Source organism: Phyllostomus discolor, chromosome 8, assembly GCF_004126475.2.
Source record: "Phyllostomus discolor isolate MPI-MPIP mPhyDis1 chromosome 8, mPhyDis1.pri.v3, whole genome shotgun sequence".
Classification (NCBI taxonomy): domain Eukaryota; kingdom Metazoa; phylum Chordata; class Mammalia; order Chiroptera; family Phyllostomidae; genus Phyllostomus; species Phyllostomus discolor.
The window spans coordinates 76,796,765-76,823,540 of NC_040910.2; the positions used below are offsets into that span (position 1 = coordinate 76,796,765).

General features: G+C 41.6%; 1 non-coding gene across 1 annotated transcript; it reads right to left on the reverse strand.

Annotated features, from left to right (window-relative positions):
• Positions 1-16,017: 16,017 nt before the first annotated feature.
• LOC114504385 lies at positions 16,018-16,111 on the reverse strand. The gene has a single exon (XR_003685160.1). It is a non-coding gene; the product is annotated as a small nucleolar RNA SNORD16 (small nucleolar RNA).
• Positions 16,112-26,776: the final 10,665 nt, after the last annotated feature.

Genomic DNA, 26,776 nt, shown 5'->3' on the forward strand with positions numbered 1-26,776 from the left:
ATATATATATACCTAAAATTGGCATAACACTATAGTTTTGTGTTGTATGGGTGCTGAACTTTTAAAATGAAAAGGACACTCTTTACCAGTCACTCTGTGTTCTGCCTTGGACCCAAAACATACCTACTTACTGCCATAGACAGCAGAGTGTCCACCCGGAGTTAAATAAAGGAACCTACTCCAAAGGGAGTCAACTTGGGCATTCACACACACAACTGCAAGGTGGTAAAAGAATGTTGTGACTTTCTGTCAAAAAATAAACTGTCAAAATAATGTTTTAAAAAACATGTTGCATGTTGGGTGCCTTTACATGGTCTGGAGTACTCATACCAAGTTTTTATTCTTGTGACCCTGATCTTCAGATTAAGTTCTATTCATTTTACAGATATGAAGAGAGAAGAGGCCCCTCCATAGAAGAAAATGTGAAAATAGTTCTTCTAATTTTGGCAGGAGGAGGGTAAGAGTTTGGAGCTCTGCTATCACAGATATCCTGAAGAAAAAGAGATGAGGGGATAAGGTGGAAGGCAAAAAAAAAAGTTAAGTCCTGGCTGGTGTGGCTCAGTGGACTGAGTGCCAGGCTGTGAACCAAAATGTTGCTTCCCAGTCAGGGCACATGCCTGGGTTTCTGGCCAGGTCCTCAGCTGAGGCATGATGTGAGATGTGATCTCTGATGCACTGATGTTTCTCTTCCTCTCTTTTTCTTCCTCCCTTCCCTTTTCTCCCTCTCTATAATAATAAATGAATAAGTCTTTTTAAAAAAAGTCATCAAGAAGTGAGGTTCAGCCCTAGCTGGTGGAGCTCAACCAGCCCTAGCTGGATTGAGCTTGAGCCTGTGAATCAAAGGCTTGCTGGTTTGATTCCTAGTCAGAGCACATGCCTGGATTGGGGGCTAGGTGCCCAGCAGGGGGCGCATGAGAGGCAACCAAACCAAACTAATGTTTCTTTCCCTCCCTTCCCCTCTCTCTAAAAATAAAATCTTAAAAAGAAAAAGAAGTGAGGTTCATGCCCTGTCCAGGTGGCTCATTCATCTCGTACACCAAAAGGTTGCAGGGTTAATCCTCGGTCAGGGCACTTACAGGAGGCAACTGATTGAGGTTTCTCCCTCTCTTAACCTTCCCACCCCCTTCCTCTCTAAAAATAAATACATCCTTGGATGAGGATTTTTAATTGAAAAGTGAGGTTGAAAGCAGTGTTCAAGGATCTTTGCAGGGGTGTCAAACCTGTGGCCTGTGGGCTACATGCAGTCCAGGATGGCTATGAATGTGGCCCAACATAAAAACCATAAAATGTGTGGCCCAAGACAACTCTTCCAGTGTGTGCAGAGATGCCAAAAGGTTGGACACCCCTGCTAGGGATACAGAATGAAAGCAAGCAGAAATAAACGAGCTGTCAGTCTTGCTTTTGGATAAAGGAATGCCTCCAATATTTCTGTGGTTGGCCTGATTTGCCTAGATTTTAGACCTGGCAAGTGAGCACTCAGATTGACTAAATTTTCAGAGGTGAACTGGCTTGGCAGGGCCTTTTCTGTCTTCCTACTTCATATTGGGGAGATTATGGATATTTTAGCTTTTGGGGAATGGGGACGAGTGATCAGATATGTGGAGGTTCACTGGTTCAAAGCTTCCCTCTGTTCCCTTTAGAACTTCACAGAGTTTCTAGCCTCATTTCAAGCTAGTGGGCTTCTCCAAGGTTCTGAGTACCAGCAAGGCACTCAGGAAAGTAGAACACTGAGGTGAGGTTACAGACGGGTTTGTCCTTTTGTGCTGAGAAAGTCTATTCTGAGAGTGAAAGTGAGTCTGGTACTATGTAGGAGTGCAGTACTGCTGCTTGTTAGGTACATCTGGACCTACCCCAGCCTTTGTGTGCTGCAGGATGGAGCTTCGTATAGTCACTGTGCCATTCGTGCAGGTTCCAGTGCTGACTCAGTGCTACCTTGCTCTGCTCCTAGGCTTCCAGCCTGACTCGAGGTTCCATAAGCCCTTTATTGCTGGGGGCTCTTAATGGCGGTTTGGCTGCCTTGCCGGTGATGCCACAGTGTCCAAAGACTGCCAACAATAGGTGATAGCAATCTTAACCTCATTCATCATCGTTTTGTAATTTTTTTTTGAGAGAACATGTGAACTCAAAGGATGCCTACTGACACAGAAAAGAGGTACTCATTTCATCCATTATCACCAAGAGGGGCTTGACTATGTTTTCTTGGCTGTCTGGGTGCTTCAATGACTAGAATTTTTTGATCAGATTATGGTAGTTCTAAGTGGTAGCTCCTGTGGAATAGACTCTGCCCTTGTGGGTCTTACACCCTAGGAATAACCACACCCATCACTCCCATAGGTGCCCCTGGTGGCTCTCCAAAAATTTTCTGTCAAGATCACCAGACACAAAGCTCAGTGAGCAGATCACACCTTTTTGTGAATAACCAGTAGAAAAGGCACCCCCTTCCCCTGTGCTGGGCTCACAGCTTGAAATGTGCAGACAACGGTGTGGTTTAGATCACAGCCCCTCTTGCCATCTCCACCAAATGTCCCTGGTCAGTGCAGGACTACCTGGCACTTAGTAAACATTGGCTTTGATGATTCTGCTTAACGTTCAAGTTGGCGGCCCATTTACAGACGTCCCCGTCCACAGCCAGTTCACGAATTCCCATAAGCTCCACCTCCTAAATACTCGCTGTCGCATGTTTGTAGACCACCACTGGCTCCCGAGTAGCCCTCAGCTGTCCTGCAGGACCACCGGGACCACCGCAGCAGCTTTTCCGGTTATTCACTTTCCCCAGTCCATCCCTTACAGAGCAACCAGGGTGGTCTTCCCACGAGGTAAACTTGGTTGTGGGACTCCCTGGCTTAAAAAGCTTTCTGATGGTCTCTCGATCCCAGTCTGCATTCTATAGGTTGGCCTACATGCTGGCCTACATGCTGTGATGGTCTTTTCTTCAGTCTTACCTACACCTCTGTGCTTCTGGCAGGCTATCCTTCCAGCTCCCCACTCTAGGAAACTTCCTCCCTGTCCCACCTTCCTCCCACAACTGTTACCAGTTTAAATGTCCATTCCTCAGAGATGTCCTCCTCGAACCCCCAAATCCCATTTACAGTCATCACATCATTCACCTAGACAGCACTCCTCTCAGGTCGTAATTATGTATTTCTCTGATGATTTCATTCCATCTCCTCAGGCTATAAACCAGCCCTAGCAGGACAGGAGCCGCATCTCATTTGCTCATTACATCCCCAGAGCCCACACGGGACCTGTTTGACAGCAGGCAATACCTATTTGTCAAATCCATGTTTTCCTCCACCGGCATGAGTCCTGGGGAATAGGGATCTAGCTGGTTACCTCTCAGCCGCCCCTGCCCCGTCACCCTCCACCCTGAATGCGTGCAGGTCCTGTATGTGTTCAAAGAATGTAGGTTCATTTTTAATATCGGTCAGACTAAAAGCCATTTAGGAAGGTCCTTCCATTGCAGAAATAGGGAATGCTTATCAAAGCCCAGCCTCAAGGGTTGTGGTGATGTCCCTTTTCCTTTCCACAGAAGGGGTGGCGACTGGATCACTAAAGAGTGGAACTATACTCAATGAAGATTATTCACTTGTATCTTATTTTTAGTTTCTAGCTTTAGCCATACTTATAAACAGTCCAAATCCTGTGACATAAAGTGTCAGTTATAATGAAAGTAGCCTAATATATTCTAAACACTAATCAAAGTTATCACTCATTCTGTCATTATTTAGGTCTTGCAGAATATATAGACCTCAGAGGTAGCAACTGAAGAAGGCAGCTAGCAAGAGCAGGGTCCTTGTGAATTCTCTGTGCATTATGGTGAGGGGGCATGACCCCGTGCCAACCAATGTCAAGGTAGGCTGGAAGTTGAGAGAATTGGCCTGAGTCTTGCACCCAAATCCTTTTAGGAGTCTTATGATGTGCTGCGTTTTGCCATGCATAATGTGTACATTTTTGCCCAGATTTTTTAGGGAAAAATAAGGATGCACATTATACATGGGCATACCAATTGCATAATCCCATGTACAGTACACCAAAACGTGGGTGCGCACTATATATGGCAAAGTATGGTGATGAGAAAAAGGAGAAAGCCAGGTCCCATTCCCCAAAAAAGAATGTAACAAGAGGAAGTGGTTTATTTAAATTCTCTGGCCACATCTTTTCTCCCACTAGAATCAAGTTCTTCCCCTACTTTTACTTTTTCTTTTGAATAAAAAATTGCCCTAGTTTCTCATTTCCCTTGTTGGGCATGCCTGTGGGATTAGGTTTATGTCTGGACCAGCTAGTTGCTTCTTGTTCCTTAGCAAGCTCTGCCATAAGATCAAGGGCAGTATTTTTTTGTTGTCATGGCAACCGACATTTACATAAGCAAAAACTCGGGGGGGGGACATTTGTTTTGGAATGATTTGTGGTAAATTTTATCGTAATGGGAAACTACAACATTAACTCAGTGGGCTAGCAGCTAGAATTTGGAACCACAGAATGGACTTTCCCTATTCCTTTTAATGAGAACTATTTGATAGGTAACACCTTTGGCTATCAAAGTGCAACACCTAGAAAAAACTAGTGTGATGATCTTTAATTCTGTTCTTAATCACATTTTCTGTAGCAGTGAGGATGTGGTGTGTATGTGCCAGTTCTTCTAAAGCAAAGGTTATTGATCCAGAATCTTTTGACCTACATGGGACCCACAGACAGACCTCATAAAGGGTGTGGCAGGGATTGCTCACTCAAATTCCTGTTGTCTTCTTCCTGCACACACTGCTTGACTACATTTCCCAGGCTCCCCTGCCATTACACAGGACTCTGTGACTGAGTTCAGCCAATGGACTGTGCAGAAATGTCTGCCCCAGTTCAGGCCTGACCTGTAGAAACCTCCCACAGGTGTTCCTCCTTGCTCTTCCTTCCCATCAGGCCGGAATGCAGAGGACACCCAGGACTGGGCCTTCATCCCCTTGAGGCCTTAGTGACTGCATACTGCATGGAGGAGGGCCTCTCCAGCTTAGTGACTGGCTTAGTTAGCAAAAAATAAACTTCTGTTCAACCACTACATACTTTAAGGTATAATAGTTACGGCAGTTAGCATGCTCTTGACTTACCATATATGCAAGGGAATTGAATTGGAGAGGGGTGAGGTTAACAAACCAGCAGGTTATGACCACACGATGCCAGAGCTTTGTAGAAATCAGTGAGCTGCTTCGGGCACCTCAGATACACTTTTTTTTTTTAAGTATAAGCATGTCCCATGTGACACCTGACATTGAAATTTAAGTGGGCATTCTGTATTTTCACTGGCTACATCGGGCAACTTTATCCCTGGCCTGCTCTTCCAGAAGTGCTGCCATGGGGCTGCTGTTCCTTCCTCCAGTGGAACCAAATCCCTGGCGAAGCACGAATGATGCATACCAGGTCAGCAAGGCCAAGCAGCTCATTCTGCAGCTCACATGTTTGTCATCTTTGGTGACTGTCCCAAGTGAAGTTCCCCTAGTCACCTCTCATTTTGTTCCTGGCATCCTCAAGCTGTTCTGAGTCTTCCCTTCCCTGATCACACATGCCCCCATTTTTGGACTTGACTCTTTGAAGCTTGTGCCGTCCATCCTGCCATGCTCCCTGCCCTCTTTATGACTATCACCGACTCTTCCTCTCAATTTTTAAAGATTTGGACATCTGGCTCACAGTGTTTCTTCACCCTAGTGTCTGCTGTCATCTGGGTGGGCCATTCATCAGCTTGGCCTCTCATTTTTTTGAGCATCTCAGATCCATTGTCTAGCACTGTTGCATCCTTGGAGCCTTACACTGACCACTACCTTCTAGTCTTCCTGTTCTCTCATTGTTTTCCCAAAACCTTTGTTCTTCCATCTGGAGGGAACTTCTAGTTCCTAACTCCTCAATAATCAGCCACCTCCTATCCTTCCTTTTTTTCAACTTGATAATAAATATATAAAATATTGTCAGGTCTTAGATGCATCCAACTGCCTACTGGACATCTCCATTTGGATGTCTTGAAGGCACTCAAACTCAACATATTACAGAGAAAGACAAATACCATATGATTTCACTTACACGTAGAACGTTATGAACTAACAAAGTAGAAACAGACTCAGATACAGAGAACAGACTGGCAGCCATCAGAGGGGAGGGTGCAGGGAGGCTGGATGGAAAAGGTGAAGGGATTAAGGGAAAAACCCTTATAGACAACAGTATGGTGATTACCAAAAGGAAAGGGTGGTGGGGGGAGGTAGGAGAGGGTAAAAGGGAATAAATGGTGATGGAAGGAGACTAAACTTTGGGTGGTGAACACACAATACAAATGCACAGATGATGTGTTGCAGAATTGTACACCTGAAACCTATATAATTTAATTAACCAACATCACCCCAATAAATTCAATTTAAAAAACTCAACATATTTCATACTGACTTCATCCTCCCTTCCTCTATCTGCTCCTCTCCAGAGTTTCCCTATTTCAGTGTCTATCACCATTTGGCCAAGTCAGTCATCTGGGGACATTCTTTATTCCTTCCTTTTTTTTCAGCATCCCATTTCTAGTCATTTACCAAGCCCTAACTCCTAAGCATCTAAAATCAGTCCACTTATCTCTGTCCCCACTGCTGCTTCCAAATGAGATGTCATTTGGATGATCTGAACAGCCATCTAACTGGTCTGCCTCTAAAATTTTGTCAAATTGAAGCCCTAGGGCTCTTCCTGTAATACACACTGGATTAAGTTCTCCTTCAGCAGATATCTAAACTCCTGCAAGGGGATACAGAGCTCTTCGTGTTTAGTTCCTGCTTTTGGATACAGCCTTACCTCTCCACACTCTCCCTCCTGTACTCTGGACTCTAGCCATACTGAGTGTTTTGTCTTGTCTTTACCTGAACCACCTACTCTCCTCTGCAGCCTTTTGAACCGTCTGTACCTCTATCTGGCTCACCTTCTTCCTCACCTTATATGATGCTGTAATACCAGTCTCATATGGCACTTTAATTCGGATTAGATGTCCTGTGTCCTCTCTTGGAAATATGCTTGTTGTTGTAACATCACACTGAACTGAAATTGCCCGTGTGTGTGCCTGTCAGAAGTCCAAGAGAAGACTGTTCATTGTTGTATTTCCAATACCCAGCCCAGCTTGATGCAGCAGGTACCCAGGGTATGTATGTTAAACAAAAGAATGAAAAACAGGGTAGGTGGGCTAGAGGTCACCAAAAGCAAACCACAAGTGGTGGAGTAATAATCCTAGGGACTTAAGAAAATTATCAGTTAGCCTTTGCTATAAAATAAACCAGGGCAATTCTTAGTGACTTAGAACAATAATCACTTATTCATTTTACAGTCCTGCAGTTCAGCATTATGGATTAGGCTCGGCTGGACAGTTCTTCTGTCTGAGCTAGTCTCGTAAGTGTGAGGGCAGCTCCTCATTCGCTGTCTGGGGTCTTGGATGGCCCTCAGCTGGTACAGTTCACCTCTGCTTCCTGTGATCTCCCATCTTCCAACAGGGTAGCCTGGATTAGATCTCATGGCTGTTGATAGGATTCCAAGAAAACAGGCAGAATCACACAAGGTCTCTTAAGGCCTAGCCTTAAAACAGACACACTGTCAATTCCACTCTATTCTATTGATCAAAGCAAGTCACAGGACCAGCCTAGATTCAAGGAGTGAGGAAATAGACTCCACCTTTTGATGACAGGAGCTGTGAAGTCACAGGTACAACAGGAAACACAAGAAGCACCACCTCTGAGACATTCAAGTTAAAAAAAAATCAAACCTGACTCTAATTCAGCTGTCAGTTTACAGGATGTATGAGGAATAGAGGAACAAGTTACATAACAAGAAAGTGAAGAAACAAATCTAGGATGTGAGATATACAACATAAATGGCTTCCAAAAGGAAAAGTAAGGGAAATTTGTTGGGGATAAAAAAGTTATGAGACCTATCAACTGAGACATTGTGAACCTAGTGTTTATCCCAGGTCAGGTAAACCCACTGAAAAAGGACGCCTGAGACAAGCATGGCAAATTGAACATGGACTGGATATTAGATAAGATTAAGAAATAAATGTTCATCTTGTTGGGTATAATAATATTGTGGTTATATAGCAAAATCTGTTAGCGATACTTCAGGAGACAAAATAATGGTCTTCCACCCTGACTAGTATGGCTCAGTTGGTTAGGCGTAGTCCCACCAAGCCATAGGTCTCCTGTTCAATTCCCACTCAGGGCACATGCCTGGGTTGTGGGTTGGGTCTTGGTCGGAGGGCGAATGAGAGGCAACCCATGGGTGTTTCACACATCAATGTATCTTTCCCTCTCTTCCCCCCTCTCCAAAAATAAATAAGAATGGTCTTCCAAAGATGTCCACATCCTAATCCCTGGAGCCTGTGAATATGTTACCTTATGTGGATGGCAAAAGAGCTTTTACAGTTGAGATTAAGAACCTGGACCTGGGAGGTTATCCTGATGGGCCCAATGAAGCCACAAGTGTCTTAGAGGGATGCAGGAGGGTCAGAGTCAGAAAAAGGAGATGTGACGGTGAACCAGAGGTTGCCACGGGGCGCGAGGAGATGGAGGAAGGCACAGAGAGCTGAGGGCTGCAGGCCGACTCTAGAAGCTGGAAATGGCAGGAAAACAGATTCTGCCCTAGAGCCTCCAGGAGGAACTCAGCCCTGCGGACACCTTGATGTTAGGCCTTCTTATCCTCCAGAACTAAGATAATAGATTAGTGTTGTTGTAAACCTAAGCCACAAAGTTTGTGGTAATTTGTTACAGTACTAATAGGACAACATTACAAATATCTTCATGAATATAGCCTCTTGGTTCACTGAATTATTTTTAGCGCAATTTCCAGGAGTAGGATTTCAGTGTCACAGCTATTACATTTAAATGTACTGCTTTCCAAAGAGTGTTTATAAATTGTCAACACTGCCAGCATAGAGTAACCTGGAAAGTATGGACCCTTATTCGACTTTTTATTTTTATTTTTAAAATATATTTATTTATTTGTTTATTCATTATTTTATTTTACTTTAATTTTTGAGAGAGGAAGGGAGGGAGAAAGAGAGGGAGAGATACATTGATGTGCAAAAGATACATCCATCAGTTGCCTTTGCGCACTCCCAACTGGGGACCTGGCCTGCAACTCAGGTATGTGCCCTGACTGGGAATCAAACCGGTGACCCTTTGGTTTACAGGCCAACACTCAATCCACTGAGCCATACCAGCCCAGGCTCAACTTTTTAAAGGATAATTTAGACTTATCTAACCACTATGCTCTACACCTGAAACTAAAAATTATATTGAGTCATACCCTGGCTGGTGTGGATCAGGTCCACAGTTGGGGGTGTGTGAGAGGCAATCAATTGATGTATCTCTCCCACATATATGCTCCTCTCCCTCTTTCTCCTTCCCTTCCCCTCTCTAAAAATAAATTTTAAAAAATCTTTAAAAATTATGTTGAGCCCTGGCCAGACAGCTCAGTTGGTTAGAGCATCGTCCCAATACGCCAAGGTTCTGGGTTTGATCTCCAGTCAGAGCTCATATAGGAAGCAATATATGCTCATATGCTCATATAGGAGCTCATATATGCATCAATGAATGCATAAAGTAAGTGGAAGGATAAATTGATGTTTCTCTCTCCCTCTTCCTTTTTTGCTCTTCCTAAAATCAATTTAAAAAGTATATCAATCACTTTATTTGTATATTTTTATTACCAATGAGAATGAAGATATTTCCCTTAAGTTTCCTCATGAATGAATTATCAGGTTATATCATATTTTTTGGATTTACTACTTACTAAAATAGTCAGTATCTAAATTTATTGATCTCAGAGAAGGGAGTGACAGAGACAGAAACATCATATGTGCCCTGACCAGAGACAGAACCCAGAACCTTGGTGAATTGGAATGTTGCTCTAACCACCTGAGCTATTGGCCAGGGCAATAGTCAATTTCTACTGATTTACAATTTTAGCTGAAAATACATTCTGCTACAGATCTGACAGATAATTGATTCTATTTTGTACTAGTATTTCTATAAGTTCTTAAACTTTATTAAATTAAAAAAAAATAATTGATGAATGGCCAAAAGTGTAGACCTAACTTCTTTCTTTCCTTTTTTTTTTTGCTTTCCAATATAAGCATTAATTTCTTTCCTTTTTTAAAATTTTATTTTTCAATTACATTTCACAGTATTATTTTGTATTAGTTTCAGGTGTACAGCATGGTGGTTAGGCAATCATATACTTTACAAAATGTCCCCCTGATATTTCCAGTTCTCATCTGGCACCATACGTATGTGTAGTTACTACAATATCCTTGACTGTGTTCCCTGTGCTGGACTTGACGCCCCCATGACCACTCTGTAACCACCAATCTGTACTTCTCAGTCCCTTCAGCTTTCTTATCCAGTTCCCCAACCTCCCTCTCCTCTGGCAACCATCATCAGTCTATTCTCTGTATCTATGAGTCTTACTTTTTAAAATTTATTTATTAATTGGCAGAGAGAGAGAGGGAAACATGGACATAAGAAAGAAACATGGATCGGTTGCCTCCCATACTTGCCCTGATCCGGGATTGAACCTGCAGCCTGGGCATGCGCCCTTGCTGGAGATTGTCCTGTACAACCTTTTGGTGTACAAGACAGTGTTCCTAACAACTGAGCCACTTGGCCAGGGAAATGAGCCTGTTTCTGTTTTGTTTTTTCATTTATATTCTTTAGCTTCCACATATGAGTGAAACCATGTGGTATTTGTCTTTCTCTGACTGTCTCATTTCACTTAGCATAATACCCTCTAGGTCCATCCAAACTGTTGCAAATGGTAAGATTTCATTAGTTTTTATGGCCGAGTAATATTCCATCACATAAATATACCACAGCATTTTTATCCACTCATCTGATGACGGGCAGTCTGGTTGCTTCCATTGTTTGGCTATTGTATAGACCTAATTTCTTTCTAATGTACTATTGTCTTCAAGTCACTTATTTATAATCTTATTTCTATGTCATGGAATCTTGAGAGGTGTGAAAGTGATGGGTTTTACAAGTGATTTGGAGAACAGAATCTTAATCCAAAATCAGCCACAGAAGTAGAGGATGCACAGGCAGTGGATTGCTCCTGGGCCCAGGTGTCACTGGGCACCTGACAGGAGGGTGGAGGAGAGGTGGAGGGGCCAAGGGAAGGTGCCAGGGGAGCCATCGGTACTCCCATCTTTTGGCATGATAAGAATGTGGGTATTTTCTTAAGGGTCAAATGAACAAGACAGTAAGTTGATAAGCTGAACCTGCTTGCCTGTAGCCTCCCAAGGAGGGAAACCCTGCAGAACTCTCCAAAGAACTCACATGTGTCCCCAGGTAAGCCAATCACTGGCTGCCTGCCTGCCATATGTATGTGTATGTGTAGACATATATGTGTATATATAACTAAGAAGAAGTTATGCCAGCAATGCAAATATGATTCAATATTGGAACATTTATTATTATAATTAGCTATACTTACTCATTAAAGAAGAAACCATAGTTCATAAAAATAGAGCCTGAAACAGCATCCAGTAAAAGCCAACATTCACTTTTCTTTTTAAGATTTAATTTATCCATTTCTAGAGAGAGGGGAAGGGAAGGGGAAAGAGAGGGAGAGAAACATAGTTGCCTCTTGCATGCCCCCAAACAGAGACCCAGTCCACAACCCAGGCTTGTGCCCTGACGGAATTAGACCCGCAATCCTTTGGTTCGCAGGCTGGCACTCCATCCACTGAGCCATACCAGCCAGGGCAAAGTCAACATTCACTTTTAATAAACACTCTTACCAAATTAGAAATAGAAGGATTTCTTTAACTTAATTAAAAGAACTATCAGGGCCCTGGCCGGGTGGCTCAGTTGGCTGGAGCATCGTCCCATTCACCAAAAGGTTGCGGGTTTGAGGCCTGTTCAGGTGCATAGGAGCAAAGAATTGATGTTTTCATCTCATAGAGATGTTTCTCTCCTTCTCTTTCTCCCTCCCTCCCTCCCTCTCTTAAAAATCAAAACATAAAAATAGATTAAAAATCGATAGACATATCCTTGGGTGATGACAGATAAATAAGTTCAGTAAGGCCATTGGATGCATATCTATTCAAAAATCACTAATTCTCATATACAGGGTCTAACAAAAGAAACACCTGCTTGAGTGTGGTTGGCAGGGTAATACTATGGGTGTAATAATTTGCAGTTTTAATTTTTTAAAGATTTTATTATTTATTTATCTTTAAAGGGGAAGGGAAGGAGAGAGGGAGAGAAACATCAATGTATGGCTGCCTCTCATGCACCTCCTGCTGGGAACTGGCCTGCAACCCAGGCATGTGCCCTGACTGGGAATCGAACCTCGACTCTTTGGTTCACAGGCCCATGCTCAACCCACTGAGCTATACCAGCCAGGGCTAATTTGTAGTTTTAATTTGAGCATTTCACCTAAAATGTCATATGGTGTGCTTGAGTGTGATAGTATTATGTTACAGAATTACTTACTTATGATTTTGTAATAAAAGATTTTATAATAAAAAAGAGGCATATTTGTGCCCTACCCTGTATGTCAGCAGTAATGGTCCAAAATTAAAAGGAAGGGGAGAGCCTGTTCATTGTATCAATAGTCTTCTAAATACTTGTAAAAAGAATTAACTAGAAATATATAACACCTCTATACATCAAACTATACAAATATAGTTAAGAGCATACAAAATAAGCTTGAAGAAAATTACAGAAATGTATTTGAGTGTGAAGACTCATCTGGAATCAAAGCTTTTCAATTCTCTCCTGATATGTAAATTTTGGGCAACCCCTATTAAAATCCAGATGGATCCTGCAGGAACTTTTCAAGTTAATTCTCCAGTTCATCTGAAAGTATAATGGCACAAAATGAGTGAAATTTTGAAGGAAAAAGGCATTTTACCACATATGAAGATGTTCTATAAAGCTATTGTAATAGATAATATATTGAAATAAGAATAGACAAACAGATCACTGGAGAGAAGTAAATTCTAGAATCAGACATAAGAAAACTTGGTACTTAGTAAAGATGATGGCATTTCAAATCAGTTGAGAAATGATGGATTTATTTTTAATGGCATTAAACCTATTGACTTTTTTGTATTTTTCCTTTGTTCTTTTTTTAAATCTCTCATATTGATTTTTTTTTTTAAAGAAGAAAAGATTTCTTCCCTGACCAGGGTGGCTCAGTAGGTTGGGCACCGTCCTGCAAAGTGAAGGGTTGCCAGTGAGGTTCCCAGGCAGGGCACATGCCTGGGTTGTGACCCTGTCCCAGGTCGGGTGTGTCGAGAACCAACCAATCCATGTTTCTCTCACACATGATGTTTCTCTCCCTCTTTTTCTCCCTGCCTTCCCTTCTCTCTAAGAATAAGTTAATAAAATCTTAAAAAGAAAGACTTCTACCTAACACACAATTTCAAATATATTAAAGATCTGAATGTTCATCCTTGGCTGGTGTGGCTCAGTGGATATAGTGCCAGCCTGTGAACCAAAATTTTGCTGGTTCAATACTTGGTCAGGGCACATGCCTGGGTTGTGGGCCAAGTCCCCAGTTGGGAACATGCAAGATGCAACTGATTGATTGGATCTCTTGCACATCAATGTTTCTCTCCTTCTCTTCTTCCCTCCCTTCCCCTATATATAAAACTAAATATTTTGGAAAAAATATCTAAATGTTCAAACAAAACTATAATAGAACGAGAAGAAAGTATAGAAGGATATTTTTGTACTGTTGAATCTCTGGAAGGTTTTTTATTTTATTTTACTTATTTTTAGAGAGAGGGGAAGGGAGGAAGAAGGAGAGGGAGATACATCAATGTGTGGTTGCTTCTCATGCACCCCCTACTGACTGCGAATCAAACCAGCGACCTTTTGGTTCACAAGCTGGCACTCAATCCACTGAGCCACACCAGCTGGGGTGAATTTCTGGAAGATTTTCAAATCATGACACAAAGTTGAGAGGCCCAAAAGGAAATAATTGAAGAATCTAACTATAAAATATTTGAAACTTCTTTAATGTAAAAGGCAGCATAAAGTTAAAAGACAAATGACAAAGGAGAAGAAAATATTTGAATCATATATAACAGCCAAAGGGGAAACATCCATACAATATAAAAAATTCCTACAAATAAGAAAAATATTCAGTAGAAAAATGAACAAGGGTAATAATAGATAAGTTAGAGAAAAACATGTATGATGAAATCCTCAAACTCATTATGAACCAAAAAAATGCAAGTTAATGACACATGACTCTTGTTTCATCCATCAAATTGTCAAAAATTAAGAATATGATAATATTCTGTGTTGGAGAGGATATGGAAACGTGGCAGTCTCAAATACTATTTGATTACTCATATTAATTGGTTTAAGATTTTTGAAAGGAAATTTTACAGTGATCATAAAAAGCTGCATGCACAGGAGGCTTCTTGGGCTTGAGTAGTATTCTGTTACTGGAAGGTGATGCAGTCAACACGAGCTACCGTCTTTCTGTGAAAAGTGTGTGCACTAATATTTGTGCACTTGTCTGTACATTACAATTCAATATAAACTGTAACAAAAACATGTGCATACTCTTTGACTTAATAATTTGTCACCTGGAAATACCCTTGTATATGTGTAAAGGGGTTCCTAGTGGTATTATTTATAATGACAAACCATCTTGAAGACCTGAAATGTTTGTCAATAGAGGATTGATTAAGTGATGTAAAATCTAGCCCTGGCTGGCGTAGCTCAGTGGATTGAGCGCGGGCTGGGAACCACAGTGTCCCAGGTTCGATTCCCAGCCAGGGTACATGCCTGGGTTGCAGGCCATAACCCGCAGCAACCGCACATTGATGTTTCTCTCTGTCTCTCTCTCTCTCTGTCTCTCTCTCTCTGTGTCTCTCTCTCTCTCCCTCCCTCCCCTCTCTAAAAATAAATAAAATCTTAAAAAAAAATCTGTGCAAGACAATAGCATATTTATTAAAAAGACTGAAGTAGCTTTGTCGGGACTATTGTATTGGAAAGAGATTCATGATATATTAAGTGGAAAAAGCAATCTGAAGAACAATATTGTATTGGAAGTTTTTTTTTTAGATTTTATTTATTTATTTTTAGAGAGGGAAGGGAGGGAGAGAGAGAGAGAGAGAGAAACATCAGTGTGCAGTTGCTGGGGGTTATGGCCTGCAACCCAGGAATGTACCCTGGCTGGGAATCAAACCTGGGACACTTTCGTTCCCAGCCCGTGCTCAATCCACTGAGCTACGCCAGCTGGGGCTGGAAGTTATTTTTATTTCTTTTAGCTCACCTTTTTATCCTCTAAAAGTAACATGTAATCAAAGGTATTTATGGCCCTGGCAGGATATCTCAGTTTCTAAGAGTTGTTCTGCTACAATTGAAGGTTGCAAGTTCTATCCCCGGTCAGAGCGTATACAAGAATCAACCAATGAATGCATAAATAAGTGGAACAACAAATCAGTCTCTCTCTCTCTTAAATCAATTAAAAAATTAAAGATATTGCCCTGGTTGGTGTAGCTCAGTGGATTGAGCGCAGGCTGTGAACCAAAGCATCGCAGGTTCGATTCCCAGTCAGGGCACATGCCTGGGTTGCAGGCCACGGCCGCCAGCAACTACACATTGATGTTTCTCTCTCTCTCTCTCTCTCTCCCTCCCTTCCCTCTCTAAAAATAAATAAATAAAATCTTTAAAAAATTTAAAGATATTTATGAACATGTACACAAATCTGAAAATAAAGTACCTATAACCCCTAAATAAAACTTATTTACCTTTTTTAAATCTTTTTTTTCCCCCTAGCTGGTGTAGCTCAGTGGATTGAGCACTAGCCTGTGAACCAAAGGGTCCCTGGTTCAATTCCCAGTCAGGGCACATGCCTGGGTTCCCAGCTGGTCCCCAGTAAGGGATGTGTGAGAGGCAACCACACATTGATGTTTCTCTCCCTCTCTTTCTCCCTCCCTTCCTCTCTCTCTAAAAATAAATAAAATAAAATAGTTTAAAAAACTTTTTTTTTTTTTGCTCAGTAAGAGTTTTCGTCACCCTTCTGAACCAGCTTACTGACAGCAGGCAACTGGCTGAGAACAGAGTAAGATGCAAATTACATCATTGCAAAAATCATTACTTTTTAAAATCCTCACCAGAGGATATGTTTAAATATTTTTAGAGAGAGAGAATGGGAGGGAAGGAGAGAGAGAGAGAGAAACATTGCCTCCCTTTCCAGCCATGATAAGGGGTTGGGGGGCTGCCACCTGGGTATGTGCCCTGACCAAGAATTGATCTGGCAACTTTTCCATGTATGGGAGGACACTCCACATAACTGAACCCCGTGGCCAGGGCTATTTAACCTTTTAATGTGTTTTTCTGATTTTTTCAATTGATTTTTTAGAGAGAGAAGAAGGGAGAGAGAGAAACATGGATTTGTTGTTCCACCTATTTATGCATTCATTGGTTGGTTCTTGTATGTGCCCCGATCTGGGAACGAACCTGCAACCTTGGTGTATCTGGATAGTGCTCTAACCAACTGAGCTGCTCATTCAGAGCCTTCTGATATTTCCTTCTAAGCATAATTGTATTTTTAACAGTGCAATAATACTGAAATGTGATTGGATTTCTTGTTTTTTACATTTAATCATACATTGTGAGATTTTTTTCATATGACTACATATCTTCATACATACATTTAAATTGTAAAAGTATTATATAGTAAAAACTTAAAGAAATTTTAAAAGGTATAAAATAAAAATAGCCCTGGCTGGTGTGGCTCAGTGGATTCAGCGCTGGCCTGAGATGAAAAGGTTGTTGGTTCATTTCCCAGTCAGGGCACATGCCTGGGTTCAGACCAGTCCCCACTCAGGGGAGTGTGAGGGACAACTGATAGATGTTTCTCTCACACATCAATGTTTCTCTCCCTCTCTTTCTCCCTTCCCCACTCTCTAAAAATAAATAAAATCTAAAAATAAAAAAAAAAGTAGCCTATTTTTTGCAAATGAAAACAGAATAACTTTTTTCCCCCAATAAGTACTAAACTGCAAGATCCTGGAGGCAATGACTAATCAAAAATTTTTAACATCTTATTTCCTTCTTTTAGTGTTTAATACACTGCCATATATCTGGGGATATTCTACTCAAGACAGGTCAAGTGAATTATTATTTGTTTTAAAACAAATTCTTTATTGAAGTAAGGAGACTTGTACTTAAGAATGTGACCTAATGACCTGGCGGTTGTTTTAAAGGACTTTCAACAGAATGTGAAGTGCCCACAGCCACAGCAGTGGTGAGAAGCGCAGCCCACACCCTGAGAGCCACCTCGGTGCGGCACCGTGATTTTTTATGTCTGCTTATAACCCCAGGAGCAGTATCAGAAATGTTTCCGTTTGTTTTTCTGTTGCCCTGTCCATGATTGGTGGCCATTTTAATTTTGTTTGTTGGAAGAACGGGCACTACAGTCAGAGAATCAATTAGGGCTTAAGATTTCTGCCTTCTCAGCTGTTTCTTAGGAATAGGCACCTTCAGTTGGAGTAGACTTCAGCCAGTCTTGGGAGACACAATTCAGGAGCAGAGACCCAGTGGTTATGAGGAGGTTACCCTTGACATCTGCATGTCTGTGACAGCCCCATGGTCATTCTGGCAGCAGAGCCAGCTTTGTAGAGTGGGTGGGGTTTGCAAACACGCGGACCAACTCTACTATTTGGCCCCCCTTATTGGCCATTCATCTCTCTTGGTCACACTTTCTACCTCCTCACTGCTATTCTTCTCAATAGAATCCCACACTTACCACTTCCACTTTCGAGCCTTCTCAGCGCTTCAGCCAAAATGTGATGTGGCTTCCAACCTGCTTTCGAAACTGCTCTTGAAGGGCACCAATAACCTCATTGCTATACCCAATGGCTTTTCTTCAGTGCTAATCTTGATGTCTGTGCAGAATTTAAAGCAACTGTTTTTGAACTCTTCTCACTTGTAATTTATAACATGAACTTCTGATTCTTGTTCAAGCAGGGACCATAGAAACATTAATAAATATAGCTAACATTCAGTGAGTACCAGGTTCTTTACATGTAATTGCCCAGTTAATTCTTTTTTGTGTGAGGAAAATATCATTTCCACTTTATAAAAAACTAATTTGTTCCATTTCATGGGTAGTAAGCAGCCATCCAACCCAAGGAGTCCAAGAACAGAGTCCATGGCTTTAACTGTTGTGCTGCGTCTGACAGAGTTGGAAGGCATTTCCGGAGGTCAGCAAATTCAGCTGCTTCACTTTACTTTTGCAAAAATGTGCTATTGTGATTTTGATGGGAATTGCATTTAATCTGTAGGTCACTTTGGATAATATTGTTATATTAATGATACTGAATCTTCTAATCCAATAATATGAATGCCTTTCCATTTATTTTCATTCATTCTTTAATTTTTTTCAGCAGTGTTTTGTAGTTTTTTAAAAAAATTATTTTATTGTTGTTCAATTATATTTGTGTTTATTCCCCACCAGTACCCCCCAACCCTGGCCAAACCCTCCTCCCCCCTTGCTTCTACCCCTCCTTGGTTTTTCCATGTGTCCTTTATAGTTGTTCCTGAAAACCCTTTCTCCTTTCCCCCATTATTCCCACCCACCTCCCCTCTGGTTACTGCCAGATTGTTCTTAATTTCAATGTCTCTGGCTATATTTTGCTTGCCTTTTTCTTTTGTTGATTAGGTTCTAGTTGAAGGTGAGATCATATGGTATTTGTCCCTCACCGCCTGGCTTATTTCACTTAGCATAATGCTCTCCAGTTCCATCCATGCTGTCGCAAGGGGTAGGAGCTCCTTCTTTCTCTCTGCTGCATAGTATTCCATTGTGTAAATGTACCATAGTTTTTTGATCCATTCATTAACTGATGGGCCCTTAGGTTGCTTCCAGCACCTGGCTATTGTAAATTGTGCTACTATAAACATTGGGGTGCATAGGTTCTTTTGGATTGGTGTTTCAGGGTCCTTAATCCCCGCAGTGGAATTGCCGGGTCAAAAGGCAGTTCCATTTTTAGCTTTCTGAGGAAATTCCAGACTATTTTTCACAGTGGCTGCAACAGTCTGCATTCCCACCAACAGTGCACTAGGATTCCCTTCTCTCTTCATCTTCTCCAACACTTGTTTGTTGATTTTTAAAAAGATTTTATTTATTTATTTTTAGAGAGGAAAGGGAGGGAGAAGAGAGAGAGAGAAACATCAATGTGCGGTTGCTGGGGGTCACAGCCTGCAACCCAGGCATGTACCCTGACTGGGAATCGAACCTGCGATACTTTGGTTCACAGCCCGCGCTCAATCCATTGAGCTATGCCAGCCAGGGCTAGTTTGTCGATTTTTTTATGATGGCCATTCTCACCAGTGTTTTGTACTTTTTCATGTGTAAGTCTTTCACTTCCTTGGTTAGTTTATTTCTAGAAGTTTTATTATTTTTTATGCTACTGTATATAAAATTTTTAAAAGATTTTATTTATTTATTTTTAGAGAGATGGAAGGAGGGAGAAAGAGAGGGGGAGAAACATCAATCAGCTGCCTCTCATCCACACCCCAACAGGGGACTGAACTTGCAACCCCGGCATGTGTTCTAACCTGGAATCAAACTGGTGACCTTTTGCTTTGCATGATTGCGCTCAACAAACTGAGTCACACCAGTCAGAACTAAATTCATTTTTCAGTTCTAATTATTTTTTGGTGGAAACTTTAGGGTTTTGGGTTTTGTACATATAAGGTCATTTCTGAGAACAGAACTAATTTTACTTCTTCCTTTGTAATTTGAACGCCTTTTATTTCTTTTATTGCCTAACTGCTCTAGAACGTCCAGTACTGTGTTAAATAGAAGTGGCAAAGGGGGCATCTAATTTTGTTCATGGTCTAGGGAGGAAGCTTTCAGTCTTTCACCGCTGAGTATGATGTTAGCTGTGGGTTTTTCCTGTATAGCCTTAATCACGCTGAGGCAGTTCTTTTCCATTCTTAATTTATTGTTTTCATCATGAAAAGGTGTTGGATCTCTTTAATTTACATTTTTATTAATTGATTTATTTTAGAGAAAGAGGAAGGGAGAAAGAAACATTAATTTGTTGTTCCACTTACTTATGTATTCATTGGTTGAGTCTTGTATGTGCCCTGACTGGGGATTGAACCCAGAACCTTAGCATAGTGGGATGACACTCTAACCAACTGAGCTACCCAACCAGGACTTTGGATTTTGTTAATTTTTTTTGCATCAATTGAGCTAGTCATATTGTTTCTGTTTTCCCTATTAATATAGGATATTAATTACATTGAGTTTTTGGAAACATCCTTATATTCCTGGATTAAATTTCACTTGGTTATGATGTATAATCCTTTTCATATGCTGTTGAATTTAAGTTTTTAATTTTTTTTTTTGTAGAAGAGGGGAAGGGAAGTGAAAAAAAGAGGGAAAAACATCAATGTGAGACAAACATCTATCAGCTGCCTCTTGTACACACCCCAACCAGGGACTGAACTTAACAACCCAGGCATGTGCTCTGACTGGGAATTGAACCAGAGACCTTTGGCTTTGCAGGATGATGCCCAACCAACTGAACCAACTGGTCAGGGCTAGGCTGCTGAATTTAGTCTGCTATTATTTTGTTGAAGGTTTTTATATCTATATTCATAAAGGATATTGGCCTGTAGTTTTCTCTTCTTGTAGTGTATTTTATTTTTATTTTTTAAAAATATTTATTGATTTGAGGGAGAGATAGAAAGAGACAGAGACATTGATTTGTCTTTCTACCTATTTATTCATTCACTGTTTGCTTCTTGTATGTGCCCTGACTAGAGATCAAACCCGCAACCTTGACATACCAGGGCGATGCTCTAACCAACTGAGCTACCCAGCCAGGGCTCTTGTAGTGTCTTTATTTAGCTTTTATTAAAGTCCAGGTAATGCTGGTCTAATATAATGAGGTAGGAAGCATTCTCTCATCTATATTTTTAAATACTCACCTGAAGATATGTTTTTGCTTTTAGCCAGAAAAGGAGAAAGAGAAAAACATTGATGTGAGACAGAAACACTGGTTGCCTCTTGTAGGCACCCTGAATGGGGATTGAACCTGCAGCCTAGGTATGTGCCCTGATTGTGAATTGAACTTGCAACCTTTTGTTGTATGGGGTGATTGTCGAACCAAGTGAGCCACCTGGCTAGGGGTCTCATCTATTTTTTGATAGTGTTATTGTGTTAGTTCTTCGAATGTTTGGTAGAATTCACCAGTGAAACCATGTGGTCCTCGGGTTTTCTTTGTTGGAAGGATTTTTTTCTATTTTTAAAAAAGATTTTATTTACTTATTTTAAGAGAGAGAGGGAGAGACAGAGAAAGAGAGAGAGAGAGACAAACATCAATGTGTGGTTGCCTCTCACGTGTCCCCCACCATGAACTGGCCTGCAACCCAGACCTGTGCCCTGACTGGGAATCGAACCAGTGACCCTCTGGTTTGCAGGTCAGCACTCAATATAGTGAGCCACACCAGCCAGAGCCATATATTTTTTTAATCCTCACCCAAGTATATGTCTATAGATTATTAGAGAGAGAGGAAGGGAGAGAGAGAGAGAGAGACATCGATGTGAGAAACAAACATAGACCAGTTGCCTCCCATATGTATCCCTGACTGATCGAACCCACAACCCATGTATGCGCTCTGACAGGGAATCAAACCTGCAACATTTCTGGTGCACGGGATGATGCTCCAAGGAACTGAGCCACCCGACCAGGGCTATTCACATTCTCTATTTGTTTTTAGTCAGCTTTGGTAGTGTACTGTGATCTGTTTCTACCTGCAGCGCTTCTGATACCAATGTGTGGATATTCCACATCAAATGATTTTTCAATTTTCTGACAACACCAACTGTGTGTTCTACAATTTGATTCCATTCTGATACTACCTAGACTTAGTGCGGATCCACAAGACGGAGGTTGAGGGCTCAGTCTCACATGACTGTCCCCTGTTTCAGATACTAACCTCAAGTAGTGAGTGGGTCTCCAGGTTACCCAAACCTCTCCATTTTGGCTACAAATCAGCAGATCTCATGACCCCTTCTTCAGTCTTGAGAATTTGCTATAATGGCTCACAAAACTCAGGGAAATACTTTACTTACTCTTATGGCTTTATTATAAAGGATATTATAAAAGATACAAATGAATGACCAGATGAAGAAGCACATAGGTGAAGGTCAGGAAGGGTCCCAAGCACAGGAGCTTCTGTCCCTCTGTGGTGGTGTGGATGCACTTGCCACCCCAGAAGCTCTCTGAATCCCACCGTTCAGAGTTTTTATGGAGCTTCCATTGCCTAGGCATGTTCACTGGCCGCTGGTGATTAGCTCAGTCTCCAGCCTCTCCCCCATTCCTGGGGGTCATGAGTAAGTGGGGTTAAGGGGTCTAGTCCTCTAATCATATGGCTGGTTCCTCTGGCAACTAGCCCCCATCTGAAGCTCTCTAAGGGACAACCGGGAGCCATCTCATTAGCATAAACCCAGGTGTGGCTGAAAGGGGCTTATTATAAATAACAAACTCCTCACCCCATTACTTGCTAAATTACCAGAATTTTTAGAGCTTTGTGCCAGAAACCAAGGACAAAGACCAAATATATACTTCTTACTATACCAAGATATTGCAGTATGTTTGTAGGAATTTGCCCATTTCATTTGTTATCTAATTTACTGGCATGCTATTGTTCATAATACTTAGATTCCTTGTTTCTGTAAGATTGGTAGTAATTCCCCCACTTTCATTTCTGATTTTAGTAATCTGAGTCTTTTTTTTCTTAGTTAATCTAGCTTTTTCAATTTTGTTGACCTTTTCAAAGAACCAACTTTTGGTTTCTTGATTTTCTTTTTTCAACCCATTTTCTATTTTGTTTATCTCCACTTTAACCTTTATTTTTGTTCCTTCTGCTAGCTTTGGGTTCAGTTTGTTCTTTTTGTAGTTCCTTAAGGTGTTCAGCTAGGTTAACTTAGGGCTTTTTGTTTTCTTTCCTTTTCTTTTTTCTCTCCACCTCCCTTCTTCCTGCCCAGCCCACCCCACACCAATCTTGGAAGAGAGGTAGAAAGAGAGGGAGAGAAATACTGATGTGAGAGAGAGACACTGATCAGTTGCTTCTCCTACACACTGTGACCAGGAACGGAGCCCACGGCCCAGGTATGTGTCCTGACTGAAACTCTAACAGGTGACCTTTCTCTTTGCGGGAGGACGCTCAACCAACTGAGGCCACAGCAATTAGGGCAAGGTCCTTCTTTTTTAATGTAGGCATTTACAGCCATACATTTTCATCTGAGCCCTTACTGACCAATGTGGCTCAGGTGGTTGGGCGTTGTCCTACAAAGTCAAAGGTTGCTGGTTAGATTTCCGGCCAGAGCACAAGCCTGGGTTGTGGGCGTGGTCCCTGGTTGGGGCATGTATAAGAGGCAACTGATCGATGTTTCTCTCACATATCTATGTTTCTCTCCCCCTCTTTCTCCCTCCCTTCCCCTTTCTCTAAAAATAAAAATGTCTAAAAAAATTTTCATCTCAGCACTGTTTTCACTGTATATCATAACTTTTAGTACATTGTGGTTTTTATTTTTTCTATTACCATTAGTCCCCTTACGCCCCTCTCCCCCCACAAGCACCATACTGTTGTCCATGTCCATGAGTCCTTTTTCCTTTTTGCTCAGTGCCTCCACACCCTAAACTCTTCCCTTAGCCGTCATCCTGCTCTCTATGAGTCTGCACTGTGTTTGTTTTTATTCATCTCAAGGCACTTTCTAATTTCCCTTGTGATTTCTCCCTTGACTCATCTTTTATTTGAGTGTTATTTAATTTCCACATACGGTTTTCCCCCTACATCTGCAGGGAATTGGTTCCAGGACACCCCTCACATACCAAAATCTGCAGTTGCTCAAGTCCCTTACATAATATGGAGTTGTGGCAGTATTTGTGCATAACCTATATGGTATACATCAGCTACAGTGGGTTATGCCTCTATCACTTCATTCATGTGGATTCAAAATATTGCTCAGTGTGTGGCAAACTAAAGTTTTGCTTTTTGGAACTTGCCAGGATTTCAAAAAAAGGGTGAATTTTAAAGATTTTATTTATTTATTTATTTTTAGAGAGAGTAGAAGAGAGGGAGAGAACATCAACGTGTGGTTCCCTCTCATGCGCCCCCTACTGGGGACCTGGCCTGCAACCCAGGCACGTGTCTTGACTGGGAATTGAACCAGCAACCCTTTGGTTCTCAGGCTAGCCCTCAATGCACTGAGCCACACCAGTCAGGACTGTGATTAATTTTTAATTTCATCCCGTTGTGCTAGGAAAAGATATTTTGTATGACTTCAGTCTTTTAATGTTTAAGACTTGTTTTATGGCTTAACACATGGTCTCCAGTTTCTCAACTTGACGCATGAACATGAAGCTTCAAAGGTGAAATCACTTGCTGGAGGTATAAATAAGTAAATGTGTATTTGTTTTATTATAGAATTAGGAGTAGAACCCAGGTATTCCGATTCTGTGTTTTACCATTGAACGTTGACATTTGTTTAAAATGTGAAGGGGCTTAATTAGTAATGCAATAAGGGGCCACCCAGTCTCCTTTGTTGGGGTCTTCTACTTTCACTTCTCTCTTAAAAGTAGATACTCTGCAAGGTTTTGTGTTTGGTCCTCTTCCATCTTCCCACACTCTCTACCAGCTTCCATGGCAGTTTCCCTTTTTTCCAGTTCCATGCTGGTTATTTCTACCTGGGTGATCTTTGAGAATCTTAGAACCAACATGTGCTAAAAGGAACTGTCCTCTCTGCATTCCATCAGCAAACTTTCCTACCATCTCCAAGCACTTTTTTTTTGTTAATGGTACTGTTACAGTACAAAAAGGGGGGGCCAAGGGCAGCCAAGGCAATATACTATTACCCAAAAGGAACCCCCCCAGGTTTGTATGTCCAAAGCCAGAGGAAAGACATCTCTCAATGCCTGAGATTAGTGAAAAGGAAAGGAATTTATTATTCATTTGAAATAACACAAACTATTAAGTTCCCCACAAATGCATACAATCCTCCCAGCACCCTCCACGTGGCAAAAGGGAGCACTTCCCCCTGCCTGTGAGCCCCCATTCCCTGGGTTCAGAGCATTAATGAGGTTTATTTCCTCATTCTCTCTCCCTGTGTTCTATCAGGGAGGGGTTCTGAGACCACTTTTCCCTTCTGGGCCATTACACGCTTCTCTGTCTCTGGCACAAAGCTGTTGTGTAATATTATAAACGCATTAAGATAGTGTAACTCTTCTGATAGTTCATACCACTGGCAATACTGTTTCAATCTAGCAATGATGCAGCAACTTAAAGAACTATTCACGGGCCATCTCAGCTCATCACTCAAAACATAAGTAGGCCACACCGTGTTACAATAATAAACCATTAACTGCTTAATCAAGGGATATTTGTGTGTCGACTTAGCACAGTAGTTCTCCCAATCCCTTAGGATCCTACCCAATGGGCTCCACTTAGGAACCAGCTCAGAACTATTCACATGGTTCCAACAAAGCAAGCAAAAGTTCAGAGCAAGAATACAGATGCCATGAAGACCAGGTATTTCCCCATCTATTGCTCACAATTCCCGCTCCATTATTCCAGAAAAAAAGCACTCAGAAACCAAGTTTTCAACCAAAACACTTTCATGTCTCTACTCCCTCCCCGTTTCATTTCCTTTTCACCTTTCCAGGCGTGATAGGCGGCTGATGCCCTCAGGAGGAGTGCGGAGAAATTCTTGAGACTGGGAAAACTCCAAAGCCTCACTCTTTCACACCTGAGGGGGTCGGTCTGCCATGGACAATTATCGTCCTGCCTCGCTTGTTAAAAACTGTTACAGTACAAAAGGAGGGGCCAAGGGCAGCCGAGGCAATATGCTATTACCCAAAAGGAACCCCCCAGGTTTGTTATGTCTGCCGCCAGAGGAAAGACATTTCTCAATCCCTGAGATTTGTGAAAAGGAAAGGAATTTATTATTCATTTGAAATAACACAAACTAAAGTTCCCCACAAATGCACACAGTTCTCCCAGCACCCTCCACGTGGCAAAAGGGAGCACTTCCAAAGCCTTGTGGTCCTGACTCTCACCCAAGCCTCATGGTCCCAACCAAGACACCAAAGCCACGTGGTCTTAAACAGATGCATGGTCCCAAAAAGGGAGACCCCCCCAATGGCTGCTGTGCTTCTGTTTAAATCACAGCACTGATCCTCCTCTGCAGCCCCATTTCTGGCTCCTCTCACAATTGGCCACAGCTGCCAGCATTCTAGGCAGATGTGGCCCTGTGGTGTGGAGCCAGTTATCTCCAAGCTCTTCTGGACCCTATTACAAATCCCTATTTGGGGCTCCCCTCTTGGCTGCACCCTGTTACAGTACTGCCATTCATTATCCTAGTGACTCAGTGGGGGAAGATGGAAAATCAACTTTAATTTTTTGGCCCTCACAAGATCTCCACATCCCATCAGCTACAAACTCTTGTGGCCTCTCTCTGTACTCCTATTTTCCCTTTCCTTCCTATTTTCACTGCTACCGTCTATTACCTCTTGCCTGTATTAGTGTAATAGCCTCATAATTTATCTTCTTCTTTAATCACTATTATACTATACTTATTAATCTTTCTAAAGTATGTGCTGTTGGATAAACGATGATGGTATCATCCTCCATGAAAAAAATCATTAAAAAAATAGCTTTCTTGTGCCCACTGAATAAGGTGGAAGCTTCTCAGCTTGCCATCCAAGACTCTTAATAATTTATTTCTAAGCTTT